The 26,486-nt window shown below is 38.2% G+C and overlaps 1 protein-coding gene across 2 annotated transcripts in view; it reads left to right on the forward strand.

Annotated features, from left to right (window-relative positions):
- The window catches only part of LOC126299386 (uncharacterized), a 478,915-nt gene that overhangs the window by 204,473 nt on the left and 247,956 nt on the right, over positions 1-26,486 (forward strand). The gene's annotated exons all lie outside the window — the stretch shown is intronic.

The following is a 26,486-nucleotide window of genomic DNA, read 5'->3' on the forward strand; positions in this document are numbered from 1 at the left end:
TTATGCCTCAGATAACTACTTGTCTCAGTCTATACGAGTGAAGTGAAAGTGAACAAGCAAGTGTAAACATAAGGCAGCAGGAAGAGTAGGATGAAACAGTAGATGTGGAAGGTACAAATATATAAAGGATGACAGTTTCCATAGATGCAGGTAAAGTCAGTAGCAAGCTATGCATTATACAGCATAGTTGATGGTCTAGGGTGGGCACTTCCAGGAAGATACTGAGATTGAAAATATATGAGGACAAGTGGAAATGTTCTCTATCTGTCTGTTTTTCTAGGTAAAAGGTTAATTTTTTCATGTCTCAGAGTTTGGTTTATTGCAGAGAGTCTGTAGAATACCCATTATGTTTTCAGTCATTAAGTTCTCTACATGTGTGAATAGCTGAAAGTCAGAGGGTAAGAAATCTGGTAGAAAGGGCGGATCTTCCCATAGCTAACACTTTTTATCTGTCAGTTTTACCACGTTTTTGGCACATTTCAGTATAGGTACATTGTCCAGATGAGATTTGTTGTTTATTATCTTTTGAAATTTGAGACAGTTTTCATACTTTTTGATACATATGGTTCAGAAAATTTACATAGAATGTCAGTTCTTTAATTACTGATGAGAATGACTCAGTTGGAATCACCCAACCAATAAAAAATTATGTGAGCATTTGGCTACAATAAACTTCATTGTTAAGAGTAATGCATTCACTGCTGATCTCTACCAATAACACAGCAGTTTTTGGACGTCCATAAACAGATTTTCTCCAATAGAGGTGTTGGTGTGTTTCAATTCAGCCACACATTTCTAAACTGATTATTATAAAAGATCAGACCCCTTATTACCTCTCAACAGCTTCAGACGAATTAACAATGGTGATAAACAATCAAAAACAAGACTTTTAAGGATAGCACCATACCTCAATTTATTCACTTGAATGAAATATGCACAGTGATACTTTAAAGAGTCATATAAATGAAACTACTACACAAAAAAAGCTGACATGTATTTTACATTAGTATGCAAAATATTCCAACATAGAAAAAGCAACATTTCATTGAATCAATGATGTCTCTGTACCAATTTGAGAAAATTTCATCTTGCCCTCAAGTAAGGTGTAGTAAGAAATGTAGAGTCAAGTGTCTTGATGGTGGGAAATTTAGAGAAGGAGTGATCCAGATGATATGAGTTAGGAAGCAGCTGCTGGATAGGCAACACATGTTTTACATCTGGGTAGTCCAATTTGAGTTTGACCACAGTTGGCACTGGCTGTTGATATAGGAAAGGTGTCTGCCCATCATCCTCCCCACTAGCAAAGATGAGGTGTGGTTATTGCAAAGTTTATATATGACTGTATTCATAAGTAACACTGTTTCTTATTGAATGATATATGCCAGGAACAGAATTGAGATAGGAGTAAACTAATGAAGATTTATAATAATAATAATAATAATTGTTATTATTATTATTATTATTATTATTATTCATGAAAATATCACAATACAATATTCTCACACATCTCATACAAAGGGTGATTTTTTGATATATGCACATAATAAATCTACAGATAATGCTGAAAGGGAATCAAAATGTTATGTACCATTTTCTACACAAAAAATCAAATGAGCGAGTGGCATTGTTGGCCGGGATGCCCCATGTGGGGAAGTTCAGCCACCAAGTGCAAGTCATATTTCAGTTGATGCCACATTGGGCGACATGCATACCGGTCATGAGAATGAAATGATGATGAGGACAACAGGACAACACAACACCCAGTCCATGAGTACAGAAAATCTCCAACCTTGCTGGGAATCGAGTGTAGGCCTACTGCATGGCAGGTGAGCACGTTACCACTCAGCTAAGCAGGCAGACATTTTCTGCACAAACTAATATTTATGTAGCTATTACTACTTTGCTGTAGTACACGAATGAGTTGTAAGAGCATGAAACCAAGCAACTCCCTCATAAAAGGATCACACTATAAATATATTTTGGAGATGCTTAACCAAAATGAAGTACATTCCTTTCAAAATGTCCAAAAATCTTCTTGTCTGGTCATATAATTGAATGTGGTATGCTACCTAAACTTGGAGTAATAACTGTGTGAAATAAGGTAGCAGAAAATTAGGTTTACCACTTCCATGAGTATAAATTTTCAGGACCATTGTGTCAAGGAAATGTTTAATCCAATCTGACAGTAGCCTTACATTCAAACAAGGGGCTACCAGGTTTGAATAGCAGCAATGTTATCTCTGTGTTCAAATACACACACACACACACACACACACACACACACACACACACACACACACACACACACCAGGTTTCAATAGCAGTAATGTTATCTCTGTGTTCAAACACACACACACACACACACACACACACACACACACACACCAGGTTTCAATAGCAGCAATGTTATCTCTGTGTTCAAACACACACACACACACACACACACACACACACACACACACACACACACACACACACACACGAGTCACTGAACAGCCATTAATGTGTATCTCAGTTATCACAGCACCAATCTGGACAAGAAAATTTGAGAGAAATCCTTCATCACATTGTGATCTCATATACAAAAGAAATATAAAAAATTTGGAAGTAAGCATCTATTGTGTGTTTACATCTCCATGCAGGTCCTTACATAACAACAGAAAGCCCTGATAATGAAACTGTGACGGTCAAATGAACAGTATTATAATTAACATGCTGTAAAGATGGTAGATGAATTTTATTGTAAAAGTATCCACCAACTTGACTGTTTGATGCTGTAATTTCACGTGTGTGATTTCACGTAACACAGACATAAATGATTGTTTTGCAAACCTACAATTGGCCCAGAACAGCACATCATACAATTAGAGGGCTATGCACGTTTGCATAAATGGCACATAGTGCCTTTCCAACCTTAAAATACTGCCCAAGCCTTCTTAGGCTATAACATTTTTAATTGAGCCTTTTGTTTGGTAGTTCAAAAAATTTTCCCTATCTTAAACTATAATCTAACTATACTCTTAGAAACTTTGTGTAGGACATTTTTCTTGACATTTTCTGAGTGGATAGAATATTTCATCTTTTGGGTGTGCAGCTGGAACACTTATTATTTCTTCCTCCAATATTTGGGATAACTGTGCAGCCGTTTGAAGGAGAGAATTGATACAATAATGAAAAGTCCAATAGTCCACCCTAACTGTTTTTATTTAAGTTGATTAGAGACCCACACAACTTCTGATGTATATAAATGCTATGGCATAAGGTATAGGAAATGCAGAGTATCAGCGGGTGTGGCTAGACTTCGAGAAGGGCTAAGAACTTTGTGTAGCACTGCCAGCTGTTACTCTGCATCATTCTGTTATTACTCCCTACACCATGATACAGTATTTATATACACCAGAAGATGCAACTTAAAGTTGCAAAATCAGTTGTGTGGGTCTCTAATCAACTTAAATAATGACAGTTGTAGTGGACTATTGGACTTTTTATTCAGTTTTATATTTACACAATATTTGAAAAATGATAGGTGCTACTCACCATATAGTGGAGATGCTGAGTCACAGATAAGCACAACAAAAAGACTTTAAGTAATCTTTTGGTCAACAAGGCCTTCACCAGTAATAGATAACATTCACACACACACACCCATGCAAACACAACTCACACACTCACGACCACAATCTGTGGCTGCTGAGGCCAGACTGCAACAGACTGCAAGCAGCAGTGCATGATGAGAGAAGTAACCAGGTGGTGGGTGTAAGGAGGAGGCTGGGGTGGGGGAGGTGGAGTGAAAGTAGGGCAGCTAGGACCAGTCAGGAGGTTAGACGGGTGATTTTTTTTTTTTTTTTTTGGGGGGGGGGGGGTGTAGTGCCGGAATGGTGACAGGGAAGTGGCTAGATAGGTAGAAGCTAAGAGGCTATATTCCAGGGAGAGTTCTCACCTGTGCAATTTGGAAAAGCTGGTGTTGATGGGAATGTTCCAGATGGCACCCACTGTGAAGCAGTCATTCAAATGAAAAACATCATTTTGGGTGGCATGCTCAGCAACTGGGTGGTCCAGCTGTTTATTGGCCATCCCTACCCTGCTGTTCCTCTACCTCCCCACCCCAGCCTCCTCCTTACACCCACCACCTGGTTACTTCTCTCATCATGCACTGCTGCTTGCAGTCTGTTGCAGTCTGGCCTCAGCATGTTCATGCAGACAGACAGCTTGTTCATTGTAATGCCCACATAGAATGCAGCACAGTGATTGCAGCTTAGCTTGTTGATTACATGACTGGTTTCACAGATGGCCCTGGCTTTGATGGAATAAGTGATGCTTGTGATCATACTGGAGTAGGTGGTAGTGGGAGGATGTATGGGACAGGTCTTGCATGTAGATCTATTGCAAGGATATGAGGCATGAGGTGAGGGGTTGGAACAGGGGTTGTGTAGGGATGGACAAGAATATTGTGTAGGTTTGGTGAATGGCAGAGTACCACTGTGGGAAGGGTGGGAAGGATAGTTGGTTGGACATACTCATTTCAGGGCATGACGAGAGATAGTTGAAATCTTTATGGAGAATGTGATTCAGTAGCTCCAGCCCTGGGTGGTACTGAGTCATGAAGGAAATGCTCCTCTGTGGCCATATGGTGGGGCTTTGGGAGGTGGTGGGTGACTGGAGAGACAAGACATGAGAGACCTGTTTTTGTACAAGGCTGGGAGGACCTATGAAGGCCTCAGCCAGACCCTTGTTATATGTCAAGAGTCTGCTCGCCAGTACAGATGCAACAGACTTGGCTTGCCAGGTTATATGGAAGGGACTTCTTGGTATGGAATGGGTAGCAGCTGTCAATGTAGAAGTATTGTCGGTGGTTGGTAAGTTTGATATGGACAGAGATACTGATGTAGCTATCTTTGAGGCAGAGGTCAACATCAAAGAGGGTGGCTTGTTATGTTGAGTAGGACCAGGTGAAGCATATGGGGGAGAAACTGTTGATGGGATTCCTCTAGATGGTTCATGAATAAGTTGGCATAGAATGGTGCCATGCACCCACATGGCATCATCATATGCCAACTTATGCATGGGCCATCAAGAGGAAAACTTCATAAACCCCTAAAATGCCAAATCCCTTACGTGGTTCAGATTCATTGATGATGTCTTTGTGATCTGGATCAAGGGCAAGTACACCCTATCCACATTCCTCCAGAACCTCAAGATCTTCTCCCCCATATGATTCACCTGGACCTACTCAACCCAGCAAGCCACTTTTCTTGACATTGATCTCCACCTCAAAGATGGCTACATCAGTACCTTTGTTCATATCAAACCTACCAGTTACTACCCTCCACTTCATCAGCTGTACCCATTCCACACCAAGAAGTGCCTTCCATATATCCTAGCCACCCAAGCCCATTGCATCTGTAGTGGTGAGCAGCCCTCTACTCCAATCTGGTCACAAGCATCACCTGTCCCATTAAAGGAGGGGCTAGCTGTGAAACAAGTCATGTAATCTGCAAGCTAAGCTGCAATCCTTGTTTTGCATTCTCTGTGGGCATTACACCCAACAAGCTGTCTGTCTGCAAGAATGACCACCGACAAACTGTGGCCTAGAAACAGCTGGACTACTCAGTTGCTGAGCATGCCACCCAACAAAATGTTCTTTATTTCTTTGACTGTTTCACAGCCTGTGCCATGTGAATCCTTTCCATCAGCACCAGCTTTTCTGAATGTGCAAATGGGATCTCTCCCTGCAATGTGTCCTACAGCACTACACAGCTCTGTGTTCCATCAACACACCCACAGTCTTTCTACTTCTCTCCTTGCCACTACACCATCCTCCTCCCCATCACCCAGCCCTTTGTCTTATCTCCCAACTGCTGCTAGTTACCCTACCTTTCTCCACCTCGTCCCTGTATGCTAACTCAAGCAGCACTTTACTATCTCCATCCATACCCTACTGTTCCTCTCCCTCTGAATTCCAGCCTCTTCCTTACCTCCGCCACCCGGTTGCTGCTCTCATCATACACTACTGCTCAAAGTCTGGCCTCAGCAGCCAGAGACTGCGATCATGTGCATGTCAATTGTGTGTGTGTGTGGTGTGTGTGTGTGTGTGTGTGTGTGTGTGTGTGTGTGTGTGTGTGTGTTTTGTCTATTTCTGATGAAGGCCTTGTTGGCCAAAAGCTTATTTTCTGACATCTTCTTGTTGTGCCTATCTGCAACTCAGCATCTCTACTATCTGCTGAGTAACAACTATCCTTTTCTTCATATTGTCATGTTCCATCCTGGATTTTCAGTAGTTTCAACATATGTATTTAAGTAACTGTTCATTCAATGAATTATCAGTCAATTGTGTATAACTATTTTACCTGTGCTTGCCCTAGTTTTAAAATTACCTGTAGCAGTTGTGTAGATCTGACTGAATTGTCCTCTAAACAAATAAAAAATGTGAGCTAATGATGGCTCTGTGTGGTCTGCAGCAAATGGTTGTCCTAAAAGATCTAGTAGGGAATCCTATTTATGGATCTGCTGGACAATTGCTAACTTCAACCAGGAGTGAAAATGGTATTTTTGGTTTTTGAATTTTCTCATCTCTGTTACTTTTCATGCAGATAAATACTACCGGAGGTGAACATTATAAGGCTCTTAATCTTTATGTGAGTGGTTTAAGAAACCAAATGCTAAGCTGAGAACAAGTGGATCTGGACCTGTTGCTCTCAGCTCTGTCTGCTGTTGCTGATTCGATTCCAACCATTGCCGTGGCAATGTCAGTTGTTTGTGGTGCTGTTCTCGATGTTATATTATCTGCCATTGGTGCAACAACAGTTGCTGCTATTAGAAAAAAAAGTTGCAAATGCTATAGCCTCATTAATTTTCAGTATATTTTAAATAAACTATTGGAATGGAATTTGCATTTATCCTGCACTTGTAAATTATGTAATTGTACATAATACCCTTGTTATTCCCCAAATATCAGCTTTGTAGTCTCATGTTGCCATTACTAATACCACAAAATACTTCACTGGTACTGATTTGCATAGACTGACAATTCGTTATTGCTAAAAAACATAATTATAGGTGACAGAATGAGCCATCTGAATCAGTTCATGTATTGTGTTGTATAATTGGAACCAGTCTATGACCAAAATAAGAAGTGATTTCAAGAGAGTGTGTATAGTTATTACTATGAGTTGTCAACAGTTGCAACATGTTGACTTGTGGTGTAGATATTGCACCCTCTAATGAAACTGACTATCTGGCAACATGCCACAAAGTGATCAGAACAAAATTCGTTGGTAGCCCTGCGCCTGCTATACGGACATCTGAGTCACAGCTCTCGTACAAGATAAGTAATTTAAGTAGTAATTAACTGTTTTGAACACTTTAAACTAATTTATTACGTTAATTACAGTGCTCTTCAAGTGTACCAGTAAAGATTTTTGTCTTACTCGCGTATTTTCACAATAATCAAGTGAAGTTCGTTTTGTTTGAGCTTTCAGATTAAACTTCATACCGCAATTTTAAGTGCATTTACTGATAGTTTAGTGTGCTAAATATGTTTGGTGCCCCTTTATATCTGTAGAGTATTGTCATCTCTTAAGTAATTTCCAGTAAAAACTTCTGAACCACTGTTTACATAGTCGCAACTAGGCCTAATTTTTCGACACGCATTCTCATTGTTTTCTGGTAACTTAATTGTCTTTCTGTCACTAAAATCGATTTGTACCATGAGTGTAAAGTGCCTGACGTTCTGTAGAATCATTAGCTCTGGGGTCTGGTGTGATGGATGTAATAACTTTTTTCATTGGGGCGATTGTAGTGGCGTGGGAATTGGGAAAATGAGCGAGACTCATCTGTGATTCTGTAGGCTATGCAGTAGAGATAGAAAGATTGTAGAACAGGAGGAGAAAATTGCTGCCCTTCAGGCTGAGTTAGATGAGGCTATGCAAGAACTGGGCAGGTTACGGGGGGAGAAGGGTAAACAGGGTTGGCAAGTGGCAACAGGCATAAGGAACAGGCCAAGAAATTCTTCTGACAGCTTTGTTATTAATGTACAAAACAGGTTTGACCTGTTGCCTCAGTCAGAAACTGATGAGCTTCTCACAGAAGTAGATGTAGACAGGGCTCAACAAGCTTTCAGCAGCAAATTTAATAAGAATGTAGGGAAGTCTGCAAAGAGAAAGAAAGTCTTGTTGCTAGGTAGTTAGCATGCTAGGGGCGTGAGCCAACTTCTGCAGGATGAATTAGGGTCAGAATACCAGGTCATAAGTTTTTTCAAACCTAGTGCTGGACTGGGGCAGGTTACTGAGGATTTAGGTTCACTATGTAGAGGCTTTACTAAGGAAGATACCGTGGTTATTGTGGGTGGGCCGGGCAACAGTATTGACAGAGATCCAGGGTACAGCATAAAGTGTGACCTGGCAAAGATTGCATCAACATCAAGTCATACCAGTGTTGGGTTTGTGTCGGTTCTAGAGCGCCACAACTGACCTCATTTGAGCTTCTGTGTCAGGAGAGTTAATTTGGAGTTGGAACGGCTACTTGGATCTTGTGCGGGGTCACACACTGGTGTGGTTCCTGTTGATTCACTCTGTAGGTGGGATTATACTAGAGATGGCCTACACCTCAACAAGAAAGGGAAGGGTAAACTGGCTGGGCTGATAGGAAATTTAAAGGGGGGAGGAACTACATCTCATGGTGGAAACTCATTTTTAGTGTAAGATCAGTGTCCAGTTGGAAACTCAGCCAGGCAAGTACTAAAGATGTTAAAAAAGTTCAAGATACTCACAAAAGCAAAGTGAAAAATAATGTTAGCATATTTCATCAAAATATTGGGGAATTGAAGAATAAAATTGATGAGCTTCTGCTTTGTTTAGAAGATATAGAAACTGAGAATGTAATAGATGTACTATGCCTGTCTGAGCATCACATTGTCACTGATACGCAAAAGGTTAGCATCAATGGGTACAAATTAGCTGTAAATGTAAGTAGAGATAATATGATGAGAGGAGGAGTTGCCATATATGTCAAAAGTTCCACAGTGTAAAAAATTTAGAAACTAAAAAATTTTGTGTAGAGCAACATATGGAAGCACATGCCACTGAACTTAAACCAAATGATGACACTTTCATAATTATAACAGTGTATAGATCCCCCTCAGGGAATTTCCAGCTATTTCTAAAAAACTTGGATGCTTTGTTGTGCTATCTGTCAGATAGGGGGAAGCAAATAATCATTTGTGGGGATTTCAATGTTGATTCCCTGAAAGAGTGTAATAGGAAGAATGACCTTGTAGTATTACTCAGTTCTTTCAATTTGAGCTCCGTCATTGATTTTCCTACTCGGATAACAAGGAACAGCAGTACATTGATAATAACTTTTTTATTGACCAAGATAAGTTTAAGGACATAAATGCTTATCCTGTTGAGAATGGTGCACAACTAGTTACAGTACATGACATAGCTCCATGCAGTATATCAAATCAGACTTTCAAAGCAGTGCATTCAATTAACAATATAAATATTGCAAACTTTAGGCAAAGCCTACAGCAGCTAGACTGGGATGAAGTGTTTAAGGAACCCGATGCAAACTTGAAATATAACTTATTTCACGATACATTCTTAAGGGTATTTGAAAATTGTTTTCTCAACAAAATAGTTAAACATAATTCCAAGAAAACATATAAAAAACCTTGGCTAACTAAAGGAATAAGGATATCTTCCAACCGTAAAAGAGAACTGTATCTAACACCAAGAGGGAGTACTAACCCCGAAATTGTTCAATATTATAAAAACTATTGTGCGGTACTAAGAAAAGTTATTAAAAAGTCATGTGTATCATGTCTGAGATCAGTAACTCTGATAATAAAATTAAAGCAATTTGGAATATTATTGAAAGGGAAACAGGGCAACCAAGAGCACAGGAAGACTTTAGTGCCATAAAACTGAATGACAAGTGTACTAACAAACAATCTGAAATTGGAAATATTTTCAATAATCATTTTTTAAATGTTGTGGAGAAAATAGGATCTAGATCTTCACTAGAAGAGGCAAGGCTACTAATAGAAGAGGCCATACCTGTGCAGTTTGAAACAACCATATTTCCACCAACCTCTCCCTCTCAAATCAGTAAAATAATAAACTCACTGAAAAGTAAAAGCTCTTACGGAATTGATGGCATTTCCAACAAGGTACTTAAAGCTTGTTCCTCACAGATAATTAGGATTCTCAGCCACGTATGCAATAGCTCTTTGGAGCAGGGTGTTTTCCCCGATAGACTGAAATATGCCATTGTAAAACCATTGCATAAAAAGGGGGATACGTTGGATGTCAACAACTACCGCCCAATCTCTCTTCTGACAGCTCTATCAAAAATTTTTGAGAAAGTAATGTATTCAAGAGTAGCCTCCCATATTTGTTAAAATAAAGTACTAACAAAATGTCAATTTGGTTTTCAGAAGGGCTTTTCAACTGAAAATGCTATATATGCTTTCACTGATCAAATATTAAATGCTCTGAATAACCGGACATCACCCATTGGTATTTTTTGTGATCTCTCAAAGGCCTTTGATTGTGTAAATCATGGAATTCTTTTAGATAAGCTAAATCATTATGGTTTGAGGGGGGCAGTGCACAAATGGTTTAATTCATACTTAACTGGAAGAATGCAGAAAGTTGAAATAAGTGGTTCATGTAATGTTAAAACAGCAGCTGATTCCTCAAACTGCGAGGGCTATCAAGTACGGGGTCCCACAGGGTTTGGACTTAGGTCCTTTGCTGTTCTTGATATACATTAATGACTTACCATTCCACATTGATGAAGATGCAAAGTTAGTTCTTTTTGCTGATGATACAAGTATAATAACAACATCCAAAAACCAAGAACTAAGTGATGTAATTGTAAATGATGTTTTTCACAAAATTATTAAGTTGTTCTCAGCAAACGGACTCTCTTTAAATTTTGATAAAACATATTATCTACAGTTCCATACAGTAAATGGCACAACTCCAGTAATAAATATAGACTTTGAACAAAAGTCTGTAGCTAAGGTAGAATTTTCGAAATTTTTAGGTGTGTCCATTGATGAGAGGTTAAATTGGAAGCAACACATTGATGGTCTGCTGAAACGTCTGAGTTCAGCTACGTATGCTATTAGGGTTATTGCAAATTTTGGTGATAAGAATCTCAGTAAATTAGCTTACTATGCCTACTTTCATTCACTGCACTCGTATGGCATCATATTCTGGGGTAATTCATCTTTGAGTAGAAAAGTATTCATTGCTCAAAAACGTGTAATCAGAATAATTGCTGGAGCCCACCCACAGTCATCCTGCAGACATCTATTTAAGGATCTAGGGATCCTCACAATAACCTCACAGTATATATATTCACTTATGAAATTTGTTGTTAATAATCCAACCCAGTTCAAAAGTAATAGCAGTCTGCATAGCTATAACACCAGGAGAAAGGATGATCTTCACTATGTAGGGTTAAATCTGACTTTGGCCCAGAAAGGGGTAAATTATGCTGCCACAAAAGTCTTTGGTCACCTACCAAACAGCATCAAAAGCCTGACAGATAGCCAACTAACATTTAAAAATAAATTAAAAGAATTTCTAGATGACAACTCCTTCTACTCACTGGCTGAATTTTTAGATATAAATTAAGGGAAAAAAACAAAAAAAACTTTAAACATTAGTGTCATGCAATATTTTGTGTAATGTAATATCTTTTACAGACATCTTTAATAACCTGACACGTTCCACATCATTACGAAGTGTCGTATTCATGATCTAGGGAACAAGTATTAATCTAATCTAGTCTAATCAAAAAATATGGTCTCTGTGTTTTGCTGTGACTCGCTGTCTGCCAGTCACCATATACTGATGCAATCTCATCCTGAAATTATTTATTTGCAGCTATCTAAGCGGTCATTAAAATTGTACAAATGTAGAATTGTCCCTAAATTGATTTTAAGTGACACATGCCACATCAGTTTTCAATTCGACAGCGAATTCAGTAATTACAAAGGAAAACAATAAAATGCTACTGGTGAATATGAATTGTGATCACAGCAATTAATGACTAAAAGTTTGAATGTGTGAAAATTCATCAGCAATGTTCTCAAACAAGCTTTATTACTCGCAAGTGTTAAGTTAATGTATAACCCAATGAAGTTTTAAACTAAGTTCATTGTTGCTAATATCACAGAGAATTTAAGGTCTGTACACCATAATGCACACTGCAGCAAACTTAAAAGTCCATCAGTCCTGAACCTTCACTCATAAATGTTAGAAAAGTCACACTTCATGAAAATATCACTCCTTTTAAAAAACAACCATCAGGATTCATGATAAGTTGGCTACCACCTACACTTTTATTGCCACTCGGAATGGTTGATTCTGAGCTGAAATGTTGTGATCAATGTTGTGCCATGAGCGTAGCATATTGCAGAAGGAGTTATGTAGTGACACAAATTGGCTCTGAGGACAGACCTGTATGGAGTACCACTGCCAGTTTCAACTAGTATTTTATTTAGCGTATGGGCATTCTATTGTTTAGATAAGAAGTATTTGCAATGAATGTGTCTTCAGGTACTCCATAAAACTCAAGTTTTTCTACTAAAATGTTGACACTATCCTAGCAAAAGCTTTGTCTTGATCTCGTAAGACAAGTGATATCATGTTTCTATTTTTGAAAGATCTGCATTAGTATTTTCTTATCAGTGAAAATTAAACCGGCTGTTACAAAGGAAGTCACAGATTCCTTTTACACACTGCCCCTCCACTATATACCTGCACACTGGAGTTCTAGTACAAGGAGGCTTTTCTTTTCTGGGCAGTAGTAAAGATGCAAGTGTTACTGAGACTTAGCCTGAATTCCGGTGGTGAATTGTAAGTGTGGCTTCAGTACTTAGTAAATTTTAGATTCTGATTCCTCTTTGAATTGGTTTACAGCCAATAAACTTCTATGTAATCCATGGAAAACACAACACCTCCCATAGAGGTAATCCAGGGATACAGAAGCAAAACTTGTGAATCGTGTAGATATCTGTACTCACTCAAGCCCCCATTGGAAGAAAACCATTTCTGAAAAATGATACACTGGTTATTATAGCTCAGGTGAAATTAAATGTTGTGATGACTGATGACTATCTCCAGGTGCCACATATTGGTCTATTCCATTTGCAACGTAACAAGCTTGTATTGGGTCATTCACATATTTAACATTTTAAAAGTACTAAAAATTGTTTATAAATTGTGCGTCTTTTCATAAGGAGCATTGTCATCTCCTTCTAACCATGTTAAGAATATTTATTAATATTATGCTTCTGCGTGTTCTGCTGAGTTAGTATCTCCATTTTATGCACAATATTTAGACAACTGACTATGCTTTCCTATTGAGAGGTGCTGTGAGTTTTGCTATTATGCATTTTCACTTTTCAGAACACCTTTAAGCTCATTATTAATCTATTGTGACAGGGAAACCTGAGAAATCAAGACTATTAAAAATGGGAAAAAATAGATTGCTTCTCACTTTAAAGATGACACATTAAGTTTCAGACAGTCACAGTTAAAAGACACCTACACACAAGATTTTGACCAAAATTTTCATAAGAAAAGGGAAACACACACAATTCGAACTGCTGGAGTTGGTGGTATTGTGTGTGTGAAGTGTGCTTGAGGGTGTGAAGGATGTGAATGAATGGTGTATGTTCCTCTTTTTCTGTATCTGAAAGCTTTTGTGTGAGTGCTTTTTGATTGTGCCTGTCTGCAACTTAACATGTCATCTTTATGGTAAGCAGCAATCTATATTTCCTTCATTGTTGATATTTCTACATGGAGTTTCCATTGTTACATCAAGAATATTTACGGTTATGAATTTGTACACCTATGTTTGATGCAACATTGACAATAATAACTCAGAAATAGTTGTCAGATAGGAAGCTCACCAACATAGAAACAGAACTAAGACTGACTAAGATATACCAAAGTCCATTTTATTGGGAATGAGAAATTAGAGAGTCCCAGTTAGAGTCTGTCATGCTCTGCTTAGTTCATATGACTAAAAGCTTTTAAAATAAAGTTGTATAACTTGTCATTAGGCAACCCATTATACAAAAATAGGTTAGTTTTTATTAATCCACAGATTCTTTACATTGGTATAATACAGTTTTAAAACAATTATTGTTGTACTAAATAGCTCTTTTTGTCATTAAAAAAGTGCAGGCAGGCATCAGTACTAATAAGCAACCAATCTGGATAATCAATGGAATTAGAATGTTATGTAGGAGGAAATGGGAGCTTTATTTTAATACAAGCTGTCAGGACAAAGTTAGAACAGTGTGGGCATTTGTGAAAGAGAGACCAGGGCAAAATTTAGCTGCCCAATGCATGGCACTCTGTTATGTTAGAGTGAAACTCTTATGGACCAACCAGAATTGTGTAAAATATTTAATAATAACTTATTGTCAATAATGCTCATTAAGGGGACATTGTCTGTCCTATGACACCAATGTTAAATTATCAAATTTTGTGACCCATTATCTTGGAAACTTTTTAAGACACTAACATACAATTTTCCATAATTATTGATGCACCTTTCTAGATACACTGAACTAGAATTATTACTAAAATTGTATTGTGGGGCATGTTATCATTTTTTTTCAAACACTCAATTTTTGACAGGATTTTGTAAATAAATGAACAGAAAAACAAAACAACTCAGGATATTTTAATTATTGTAGTTCCATATGTGTTGAATCTCACACTTGGCATGCTGTGAAAATTTCATGTCTCTACCATCAGTACTTTCTTTGAAAATTGGTTATTTATTGGAAAAATGTAGTTCAGAGATATTGAGGTTTAAAACTATTTTTATTACAAACTCTTATACAGATTTACATATCTGCGTCTTCTATGCACTTTAATTGCCCTGGCCCATAGTTTGTTTCTTCTTCATTGTCACAACAGACCAGTGCTTGCCACCTCCTTTTTTTCTTGCTTCTTTTGTCATTTGCTGAGCAGCTAAATCTGCTTCACATACAGGAAGCTCATCCAGTTCCCACTGTCCTTTAGCGGTGTTCTGTCCAGGTCGTACCCCTAACTTCTCCAGAACCTTGTCTTTCGTAGATCCCACCATTAAAAGTTACTATAGCATCATACACTGCTAAATTTAAAGTCATAAGGCCAACAAATACATTTTTAGGCACACAGCACCACACAACATTATTGAAGGACTCATTCACATTCTGGGTCTTTCCATGTAAACACTTGTTTAATAGCTCAGGATTTGCCAAATCTCTGTAAATAGGTTGCATTGCCTCCATTACTGCCAAAGTAAGAGAATGTTTTTGTGTTATTTTATTTATCCATCCATTGACAATAGATATTGTATGGATGTTGTCAAGGGTACATGTAAGCCATTTCAAAGAAATGGGACACAAACAATATATACATAAAAAAGTGAAAAACAAAATAATACAACGAAGTTGATAATAATATAATGAAATTAATATAGTCTATATACATCCCTGCTTGTTATTTTAAGTGCATAGTCTGTTTTTCATACGGCTTTAGTTTTGTTCTTCCTAAACAGCAAGTCCTTATAATTTCACACCAAGTATTTGGTGGAGGTAGTTGATATTTAATGAAAGAAAGTGTTCCACACAGCTCTTTTCAGCTTCTCTAAATTGTCGCAGTTATCTCTAATGGCACCTCCCATAATATTCCTGTAATTCATCAATTAATTTGTCCGTTAGTCTACCAGCACATGTTATTGTCTTGCCATCAGACAGTTTTGTGTTATCCAGCTTGGTTTTTAGGTTATGTAGATATGTTCCCATTCTTTTCTTGATGTGTCATAGACAAAAACAAAGCAATTCACAGCCTTCTAGACTGTGTAGTTCCCAAGATATGACTGCTCAACTGTGGCAGTATAAGCATAGCTGCGAAATTTGACAGTCACATGTAAACATTCGAAATATTATTTGAAGGTCTCAAAATTGTCGGATTTTAGTGTATTGTATGCTAAAATGTTCAGGAAAGTCCAAAGTACAGTATCGACTTAAAACAGAAAATGTCAAATTTCAACGAATTTCACATACAATGTCCCCTTAAATCAAAATTACCGAGTGAGTTGGCACAGTGGTTAGCACAGCGGACTCGCATTTGGGAGGATGATGGTTCAAACCCACATCCGGCCATCCTGATTTAGGTTTTCTGTGATTTCTCTAAATCACTTCAGGCAAATGCCAGGATGGTTTCTTTTAAAGGGCTTAACGTACTTCCTTCCCCATCCTTTCCTAATCCAATGTGACTGAAAACCTTGCTGTTTGGTCCCCTCCCCCACATCAACCAACAATCTAACTAAAGCAAAATTTAATTTCTACAAGCAAATATGTAGAACTCTTAAAAACTCATGTTCCAGGAGAACTACATCACAAGAAGGTATAGGAAACAAGAAAAGTTGGAACTGAATCTGTAATTGCATCATTAAAGATTACAGACTCCATTAGATATGATGAAATTTCGAATTGGATTATGAAGATTAGTACATCATACATTTGTTCTGTGCTCAGTCGCCTGTGCAATCTGTCTTTCTGGTTTGGTCAATTTCCTGACAGACTAAAATACTTTCAGTGAGTCCACTTTATAAATAGAATGGAAAAGATAATGTAGAGAATTACTGGACAGTTCCTTTGCTACCAGTATTTTCAAAAGTTTTTGAGAAAGTAATGTGTGAAAAAGTATTAGCACATCTCAGTACATGTAATTTGCAGTCAGACTCTCAGTTTGGATTCAGAAAGGGAGTATCCACAGAAAGTGCTACTTATTCTTTTGTGTGTGAGGCACTAGAAGGGTTAGACAATAGGTTAAGGATGCTAAGATAAGCACCACCATTCTGGCCACAGACAGGCCAGTTAGGCCTGGGTGATCACCATGCCCAATAGTCATTGGCATCTTGTCGATGGATTATGGAGGGCTTGGGGATTAGCCCATCACACTCCCAGTTGTTGTTGGGTTAGCACACCTGTTTCTACTATTACTTGGTCAAGTAGTTCCTTAATTGGTATCACCTGTTTTAGTCTTCAGGCCAAGAAAAAATCCCAGGCAGAACTGGGAATCAAAGCCAGGTCTTCCATATGGCAATGAGTCATGATGACCACTCAGGTATGGAGATGGACAAGGGTAGTAGATATCTTCATTGATTTAACAAGACCATTAGATTGTGTAGATGTACAATACTTTTGCATTAAATAGATTATTGTGATATTAGAGAAAAAACTCAACAATGGTTTACTTCAAATCTTGAATGAGGAAGCAGAACATTGTCCTCCAGTGTCAACAAACATGTAAGAGATTTGAATCTAACAAGAATCATGTAAAGTGATAGCCACCGCAGGGTGTTCTGGGTTTATAAAAATGACACAAGTGTAATTGCAAAAGGTGTGAAACATAAATAAGTCATCTAGCTAATAGGATAGTCAGTAACATCAGCATGTGGTTTTCAGGTAACAAATTAATACTTAACTGTAACAAGACACAATGTAAACAGTTTCTGAGATGGAACTCTTGTAAAACAGAATGTTACTATTGAAAGGCAGTGAAGCAGTCTGTGAATTTACCCATTTTAAATTATTAGGGCCAAAGGCTATTTTGGAAGTATCATCTTCAAGATCACGTGCAGAAACTGAATAGTCCTACCTTCACCATGAGGATGATCTCCATTGTCTGTGACACTGATACACAAAGGTTTTTTACTTTGTTCGTTTTCACTCTGTTATTTCTTGAGTAGTTTTAATTTGTAACAACTATATACATTCACTGAGAATATTCTTAGCCCAGAAACAGGCAGTCAGACTGATCTGCAATGTCAGTTCACAATCTTCATGTAGATCATTGTGCAGGTGTCTTAGAATCCTAAGTTTGCTGTCCCTGTACATATATTATGGGATTTGTTGCTGACAATATTGACTCAAACAGAAGGAACTGCAACAATGATTCAGTGAACCCTAGGCGTAAAAATGATATACATTTGGATAACATTCCCTTAAGCATTTACAGAAGGTTATGCACCATGCCTCAGAATTTATATTCTATTACCTTCCAGCAGAACTGATAAATTGCATGGTTTCGAATCCAAGTTGAATGGTTTTCATGTAGCACACTCCTAATGTTCTGCACACTTGTTCCTCACAGTATTTTATAACTTCTTGTTCCATGACCTGATAACTTTGCTTGTAAATAAATAATCACATATCAACTTGGTACAACAGTAAAACATAATTCAGATCTAAGAAACATGTGGACATAGAATTACAGATCCAACTAATTTTAAAACCAATATTACATTGTTTATTTACATCGTATCAAGAGTCACTGAATACTTAAGTGTTCTCCACTATATGAAATGTTACAATCACATTAATGTTCAGCATCAACATGTAATAACCACTCACAGATGGCAGGCAGGAGCACTAGCAGCTGAGGGTTTATAAAACGTGTAGGGGGTACACGGAAAACAGTGCAGTTGCTTTCATAATGCAGAAACAGAGTGATTTATCTGACTTCCAGAAGCGTATGATCATTGTCATTCAGGCCAAGCGTGGAAGCATTTCTGTAATGACTAAGTTTGTAACTGTTCATGTGCCACCATGGTTAAAGTATACCTTGCATGGCAAAATGGCGCTATCCAAAATCAATGCTGAGGTGACAGTGGTGCACCATGGGCTACACGTGATGGGTGAACAACAGCTGTGGAGATATCTATGGACAAATATACATGCAACTGTTGAACAAGTGACCACCAAGATGAAGTCATCCCATTCCAACAGCATCTCCTCAATGACTGTTCAGCAAATGTTGCTGCATATGGATCTCCACAGCAGGCACCTGTTTCTTGCACCCATACTGACTGCTGTTCATCAGTGATGATGGCTGGAATTTGCACATCAGTATCACAACTGGACATCTACTGAGCACTGAGTGACAACAAGTGTCCTGTTTAGAGAATCATGTTTTATGCTCCATCAGACAGATGTCCATTAACATGCGAACTTTCCGAAAGCCAACGCCACCCAAAAATCATCATAATGTTATGATTTGGAGAATGTTTTGTGGTATTGCCTGGTTAATCTCATCATTTTGGGTGGTACAGTGGATCAACACAAGTATCATTGCAGACTATATGCAGTTTGTGTTTCCTCAGCACAATGGCACCTGGAAGCAGGACAATGCATCATGTCACACAACTAGCAGCATACATGCATGGTTCAAAGAGCAGCAGCCTGAGTTTACTGTTCTCCCCTGGTCACCAAACTCCCTCAATTCAAAAGCCCAATTGAGAATCTGTGGGACCACCTCAATTGGGCTGTTCACACAATAGAACTTCAGCCGAGAAACCTAGCATGGCTAGCCACGGCACTGGAGTCAATATGGTTCCACACTCCTTCCGAAACTTCACTGACTCTCTTTCTGCATGTCTTGCAATGGTATGTGCTGTAAAAGGTGGTTGTTCAGGCTTTTGACTAGTGGGCACATTAATATGACTAGATAGTATATTATCTGTCAATGATGAAATCTATCCAGTTAGATGATCAATGGCAAATAAAAATTCTTGACTCTTAATCTGATATTATAAAACTGCCAAATACATTTTAAAGTCCTGAATATTGGTGGTATGAAAGTTCAAAACTGATTAGCAGTTTTAGAAAATGTAATATTTCAACCCAATATTGCTAATACAGCCCTGGAATAGTTGTCATTCTTACTACATTTATTCTTGTGTTAGAAATTTTATAGCATGTGAGATGTGTTGCTTATGGCCAGTATCATTTCAACAATTCATTTGAAATTTTTCATTAATCACTGTTTGCCAATTGCTAAGGAACAATCACAGGCAATGATGGATGATATGAAACACAGTAAATATGTTATACAAGTAGAGTGGTATATTTATAACGAAAATGATGCAGATTTCACCGCATGAGAAAGCAGGATAAGAAGCATAAACAATGTTGGTATTTGACACGGGTCAAAATCCCAACAGAAAGATTGATATTGGACTCTCAGTAAGGAATATTCCCTCCTCAGGCACTAATGCACATTTTGCACCTGTTATTCATGCTGGATACCTAACTGTTTATGTTTAGCAAAGAAGATCACCAAACAGCAGTATGTTTTCAGAAGTTTTTATTTTATTTATGCTACCAGTTTCAGCATCTCAATAATGCCATCTTCAGGCCCTGCATGTTGGAAACAATGAGTACACATCTAATGTATGTCAAGATATACCACTAGCTGACATGACAGAGAATGAAGCATTATAATACAACTCCATGAAACTTACCAAATGCATTAAGAGGAGTACTTGTGCACACAAAACACAACAGATCATGATCTGTACAGATACTAGTTAGCATCAAAACTATTTTGAACTCAGAGTTATAACAGAACATGCCAAAAATTACAACAACAAAAAATAGATTATATACCAAATCAGAAACAAATAACACTTGTCTGATTTTTTATTATGTATAAAAATATCCATAACTCATTGTGAATGTGACTGGCACTAGTTCTTAGAAAAAATACCTTCATTCAGATTAAAAGTCATGAATGACCTTTGGAGCACACAGTAGTGTGCATATCTATTGCCCAAGTATATCATCACTAGTCATATATCCGAATTAGTTGTCACAGTGTCAAAAAAATGAAAACCAGAGGCAAAATCCCAGTGGATGTCAAATTACTAAGTGAAGAAAGTAAGAAAAGAAAAGAATGTGCAAAGTATACTCATAAAATATCCAGAGGGCATGAAGTTATATACCAAATAAAAATCTGAAAAAAGACTTGTTGTCCCTTAAACATTCATTAAACAGTGGGCAATTACTAGGGCGGAACAAACAAGGAACACCAAGTACCATATTAAGTGAGAGGTGTCCCCAGTCAGTCTCATTTGTCCATGTAATTACTATTCCCTTGGGAATATAAGATATCATACTATTGACCTATATATAGGATAACAAAACCCATCCAAATAGGAACTAACACATAGCGAGCTGTTTCGCAAGAAATGGTATGGGGACAGAACAGGTTAAAAGTAGGGCCAGTGTGTGAAAACCAACAAGACCACAATGTATAGGCACACTAGTTAAGGAACATACTGGTTCAAAAGGAGCAATATTTGTGATCAGAAAAGAAGTTTTTAAAAGACCTCATACTACAAACCAATCATGGAATGTAACAATACTAAATCAAAGCCTGCCGAATAATAAGGAAAAATAGGTGACTAAAACACCAAATGTAGTACCATGACACTACATATACCAGGAGTCTTGTATTGCACATTAAATCTTGTGAGCCAATACAGTAGCACATAACATACTAAAACTCACAGATATCATCAGGTCAGCCATATACTATAATTTTATGAATTTTAGGATTTTTGACTGATGTCAGTCTGATGATAGCTGTAAGTTTTGAGTATATTATGGGCTACAGTTGTGGTTCACAAGTTTTACTGTGTGGATTGAGACTCATCACATATATAGTTTTGTGCTACTACACTGGTTGTTTTATTCACCTTGTTTTCCTTATTATTTAGAAGGCTCGGTTTTAGTATTGTTCCATTCCATGATTGGTTTAAAGTATATTTTCATTTAACAGCTGCTTTTCTTATCAAAAATGTTGCTCCTTTTTGTGCCAGTATGTTCCTTATTTAGTGTACTTGTATTTTGTAGTCTTGTTGGTTTTTGCACAGTCACAATACTGCTATAACTCTGTGATGTAAAACTAATTTTCCAGCTAACCAGTATATTTTCATATCCTGATTTGATGTGCTCTGTGTGCATAGGCACTCTTCTTAATGTATTTGGTAAGTTTTATAGACTTATTATACTTCATTTTCTGTAATGTCAAATAGTGGTCTACCTTGTCATGAACTACATGAATGCTCATTTCTAGCCTGAAGAGGCCTGAAGATGACATTAATGGAACACCAAAACTGGTAGTGTAAATAAAATAGCGTCTTTTGAAACATATGGCTATTTAGTGATCTCTTTTTCCTTTTTGTTTTCCTTCCATTGCCACTACATCCTGGGGTGGGACTTGGCCCCCTCAATAATTTTCTGCCATTCCTCTCTGGACTTTGCCGTGGACCTCCAGTTATGGCAATCGACTTGGACAGTGTCCTATCCAAATTCATCGCACCATCTCAAGGTTGTCCTCTTGCTCTTCTTCCTCCAGGTTCACTGCAGCTTGCTTTGCTTGTGGGATCTCTCTTATTGGGTTGCATTACATGTCTCAGTCTACACAGCTTTATGAACTTGACCACATCATCGTCCTTATAGCAGTAATAAAGTTCACCATTCCTTTGCCTTCTCCAGGTACCATTTTCACATACAGGTCCAAAAATCCTCGCACGGTACACTGGGGATACTTTAGGGTGACCTCTATCAAACACACCAATTTTCCAGGAACTTGAAATTCTTGCATTGCCTCATAAAGTTTGGACTAGTTTAGTGTGTCATATGCAGATTTAAACTCAATGAGAATATGGTTCACACCAACAATGAAACAATGAATTCATTGCTCTTTTCTACTATTTGTCGGAGAGCAAATATCTAGTTTGCAATTGACTTTCCTGGTCTGAATCCACATTGATAGTTTCCAATAATGTCTTCTGCTATAGGTGAAAGTCTAGTAAACAGGATATTTGATAGTCCTTTATATATAATATTTAAGAGTGTTATGCATCTGTAGTTGCTGCATTCAAATAGATCTTCTTTTTTATGCACCAGACACACATCCCTACATTCCCTTCTTCTGGCAACTCTTCCTTTTCCCAGATGAGGCACACAATCTTGTAGACCCTACAATTTAGCTCAACTCCTCCAGCTTTCAATAGTTCAGATGTTATATTGTCAGCCCCTGGTGTGCTATTGTTCTTCAATCGGGCAATCACTTTGTTCACCTCTCCTTGGGAAGGGGAGGTACTGTGGCATCATCTTCTGGAGGGACTGGGATATCTTCAATAGGGGCTCTGGAGCATCCAACAGATCACTGAAGTACACTACCTAATGCTCGAATACCTCTTGATCATTGGTTAGTAGTGTCCCATTTTTACTTTTACACAGGTTGGTGCATGGATGAAATACTCTTCTTTCACTATTAATTTTTTGGTAAAATTTTCTAACATCATTTGTTTTTCCAATTGTCTCCAGTTCTTCAATCTGCTTTCTTTCACATTCCCTTTTCTTTTGCTGATTCAGTTTCTTCTCTTCTTTCCTTTTATTTTGATAATGTCGTACCACTAGATGAGTATATGATTTCTCAAGCATTTTCGTGGATGTTAGATTTGTTTCCTGACTTATTCTCTTACATTTTCCATCAAACCAGGAATTCCTTGGCTGTTTTTCTTCTTTCCCTACCATTTCTTCTGCTACCTTAATGACTGAATCCCTGCAAGTGTTCCATTCCTGATCCAGATTGTCACTTAGACTAGGGGTGTGTAATGCAAGATTCTCAGCAACCTTCTCAGTGTATGTTTTAGAGATGTCTTCATGTTTTACCTTTGATACCATATACTTACTTTGAGGTGTTCCTTTGACTTTTATTGGATTGGATATTCAAGCTCCTAATTTTGCAATTACAATGTTGCTTTCCAAATGATTGGAAAAGAGCACAGGTAGTTCCAGTTTTCAAGAAGGGTCGTTGAGCAGATGCGCAAAACTATAGGCCTATATCTCTGACATTGATCTGTTGTAGAATTTTAGAACATGTTTTTTGCTCATGTATCATGTCATTTCTGGAAACCCAGAATCTACTCTGTAGGAATCAACATGAATTCCGGAAACTGCGATCGTGTGAGACCCAACTCGCTTTATTTCTTCATGAGACCCAGAAAATATTAGATACAGGCTCCCAGGTAGATGCCATTTTCCTTGACTTCTGCAATACACTTCTGCACTGTCGCCTGATAAAGTAAGAGCCTACGGAATATCAGACAAGTTGTGTGGCTGGATTAGCAAACAGAACACAGCATGCAGGGATTAGTCATCACAAGGTCGTTGTAGCTAGGCTCAATACCATTTCTTCCAAATCCATCAGAAACAAACGCAAAATAATTTTATTTAAAAAAGTGGATAAAGTGTCAGTAGAAGCCTTCCTAAAAGACAATTTCCATTCCTTCCGAACTGACTATGCGAATGTAGACAAGATGTGGCTCAAATTCAAAGATATAGTAGCAACAGCAATTGAGATATTCATACCTCATAAATTGGTAAGAGATGGAACAGATCCCCCGTGGTACACAAAAAAGGTCCGAACACTGTCGCAGAGGCAACAGAAAAAGCATGCGAAGTTCAGAAGAACGCGAAATCCCGAAGATGGGCTAAAATTTACAGACGCGCAAAATTTGGCGCGTACTTCGATGCGAGATGCCTTTAATAGGTTCCACAACGAAACATTATCTCGAAATTTGGTAGAAAATCCGAAGAAATTCTGGTCATATGTAAAGTACACAAGCGGCAAGACGCAGTCAATACCTTCGCTGCGCAGTGCCGATGGTACTATTATCGACGACTGTGCCGCTAAAGCGGAGTTATTGAACGCAGTTTTCCAAAATTCCTTCACCAGGGAAGACGAATGGAATATTCCAGAATTTGAAACACGAACATCTGCTAGCATGAGTTTCTTAGAAGTAGATACCTTAGTGGTTGCAAAGAACTCAAATCGCTTGATACGGGCAGGTCTTCAGGTCCAGATTGTATACTGATTAGGTTCCTTTCAGATTACGCTGATACTATAGCTCCCTACTTAGCACTCATATATAACCGCTCACTCACCGATAGATCTGTACCTACAGATTGGAAAATTGCGCAGGTCGCACCAGTGTTCAAGAAGGGTAGTAGGAGTAATCCATTTAACTACAGACCTATATCATTGACGTCGGTTTGCAGTAGGGTTTTGGAGCATATACTGTATTCAAACATTATGAATCATCTTGAAGGGAACGATCTATTGACAAGTGATCAGCATGGCTTCAGAAAACATCGCTCTTGTGCAACGCAGCTAGCTCTTTATTCGCACGAAGTAATGGCCGCTATCGACAGGGGATCTCAAGTTGATTCCGTATTTCTAGATTTCCGGAAAGCTTTTGACACTTCTAATCAACCTGCGGAGCTATGGGGTATCGTCTCAGTTGTGCGACTGGATTCATGATTTCCTGTCAGGAAGGTCGCAGTTCGTAGTAATAGACGGCAAATCATCGAGTAAAACTGAAGTGACATCAGGTGTTCCCCAGGGAAGCGTCCTGGGACCTCTGCTGTTCCTGATCTATATAAATGACCTGGGTGACAATCTGAGCAGTTCTCTTAGATTGTTCGCAGATGATGCTGTAATTTACCGTCTAGTAAGGTCATCCAAAGACCAGTATCAGTTGCAATGCGATTTAGAAAAGATTGCTGTATGGTGTGTCAGGTGGCAGTTGACGCTAAATAACGAAAAGTGTGAGATGATCCACATGAGTTCCAAAAGAAATCCGTTGGAATTCGATTACTCGATAAATAGTATAGTTCTCAAGGCTGTCAATTCAACTAAGTACCTGGGTGTTAAAATGATGAACAACTTCAGTTGGAAGGACCACATAGATAATATTGTGAGGAAGGCGAGCCAAAGGTTGCGTTTCATTGGCAGGACACTTAGAAGATGCAACAAGTCCACTAAAGAGACAGCTTACACTACACTCATTCGTCCTCTGTTAGAATATTGCTGGCATGCCACAGGGGAGTGTTATAGGACCATCACTTTTCACAATATATATAAATGACCTAGTAGATAGTGTCAGAAGTTCCATACGGCTTTTCGCAGAAGATGCTGTAGTATACAGAGAAGTTGCAGCCTTAGAAAATTGCAGCAAGATGCAGGAAGATCTGCAGCAGATAGGCACTTGGTGCAGGGAGTGACAACTGACCCTTAACATAGACAAATGTAATGTCTTGCGAATACATAGAAAGTAGGATCCTTTATTGTATGATTATACGATAATGAAACAAACACTGGTAGCAGTTACTTTTGTAAAATATCTGGGAGCATGCATTTGGAACGATTTGAAGTAGAATGATTATATAAAATTAATTGTTGGTAAGGTGGGTGCCGGGTTGAGATTCATTGGGAGAGTCCTTAGAAAATGTAGTCCATCAACAAAGGTGGTGGCTTACAAAACACTCGTTCGACCTATACTTGAGTATTGCTCATCAGTGTGAGATCCATACCAGATCGGGTTGACAGAGGAGATAGAGAAGATCCAAAGAAGAGTGGCGTGTTTCCTCATAGGGTTATTTGGTAAGCATGATAGCATTACGGAGATGTTTAGCAAACTCAAGCGGCAGACTCTCCAAGAGAGGTGCTCTGCATCACGGTGTAGCTTGCTGTCCAGGTTTCGAGAGGGTGTGTTTCTGGATGAGGTATTGAATATATTGCTTCCCCCTACTTATACCTCCCCAG

This window comes from Schistocerca gregaria, chromosome X (genome assembly GCF_023897955.1).
Source record: "Schistocerca gregaria isolate iqSchGreg1 chromosome X, iqSchGreg1.2, whole genome shotgun sequence".
In the NCBI taxonomy this organism is placed as follows: Eukaryota; Metazoa; Arthropoda; class Insecta; order Orthoptera; family Acrididae; genus Schistocerca; species Schistocerca gregaria.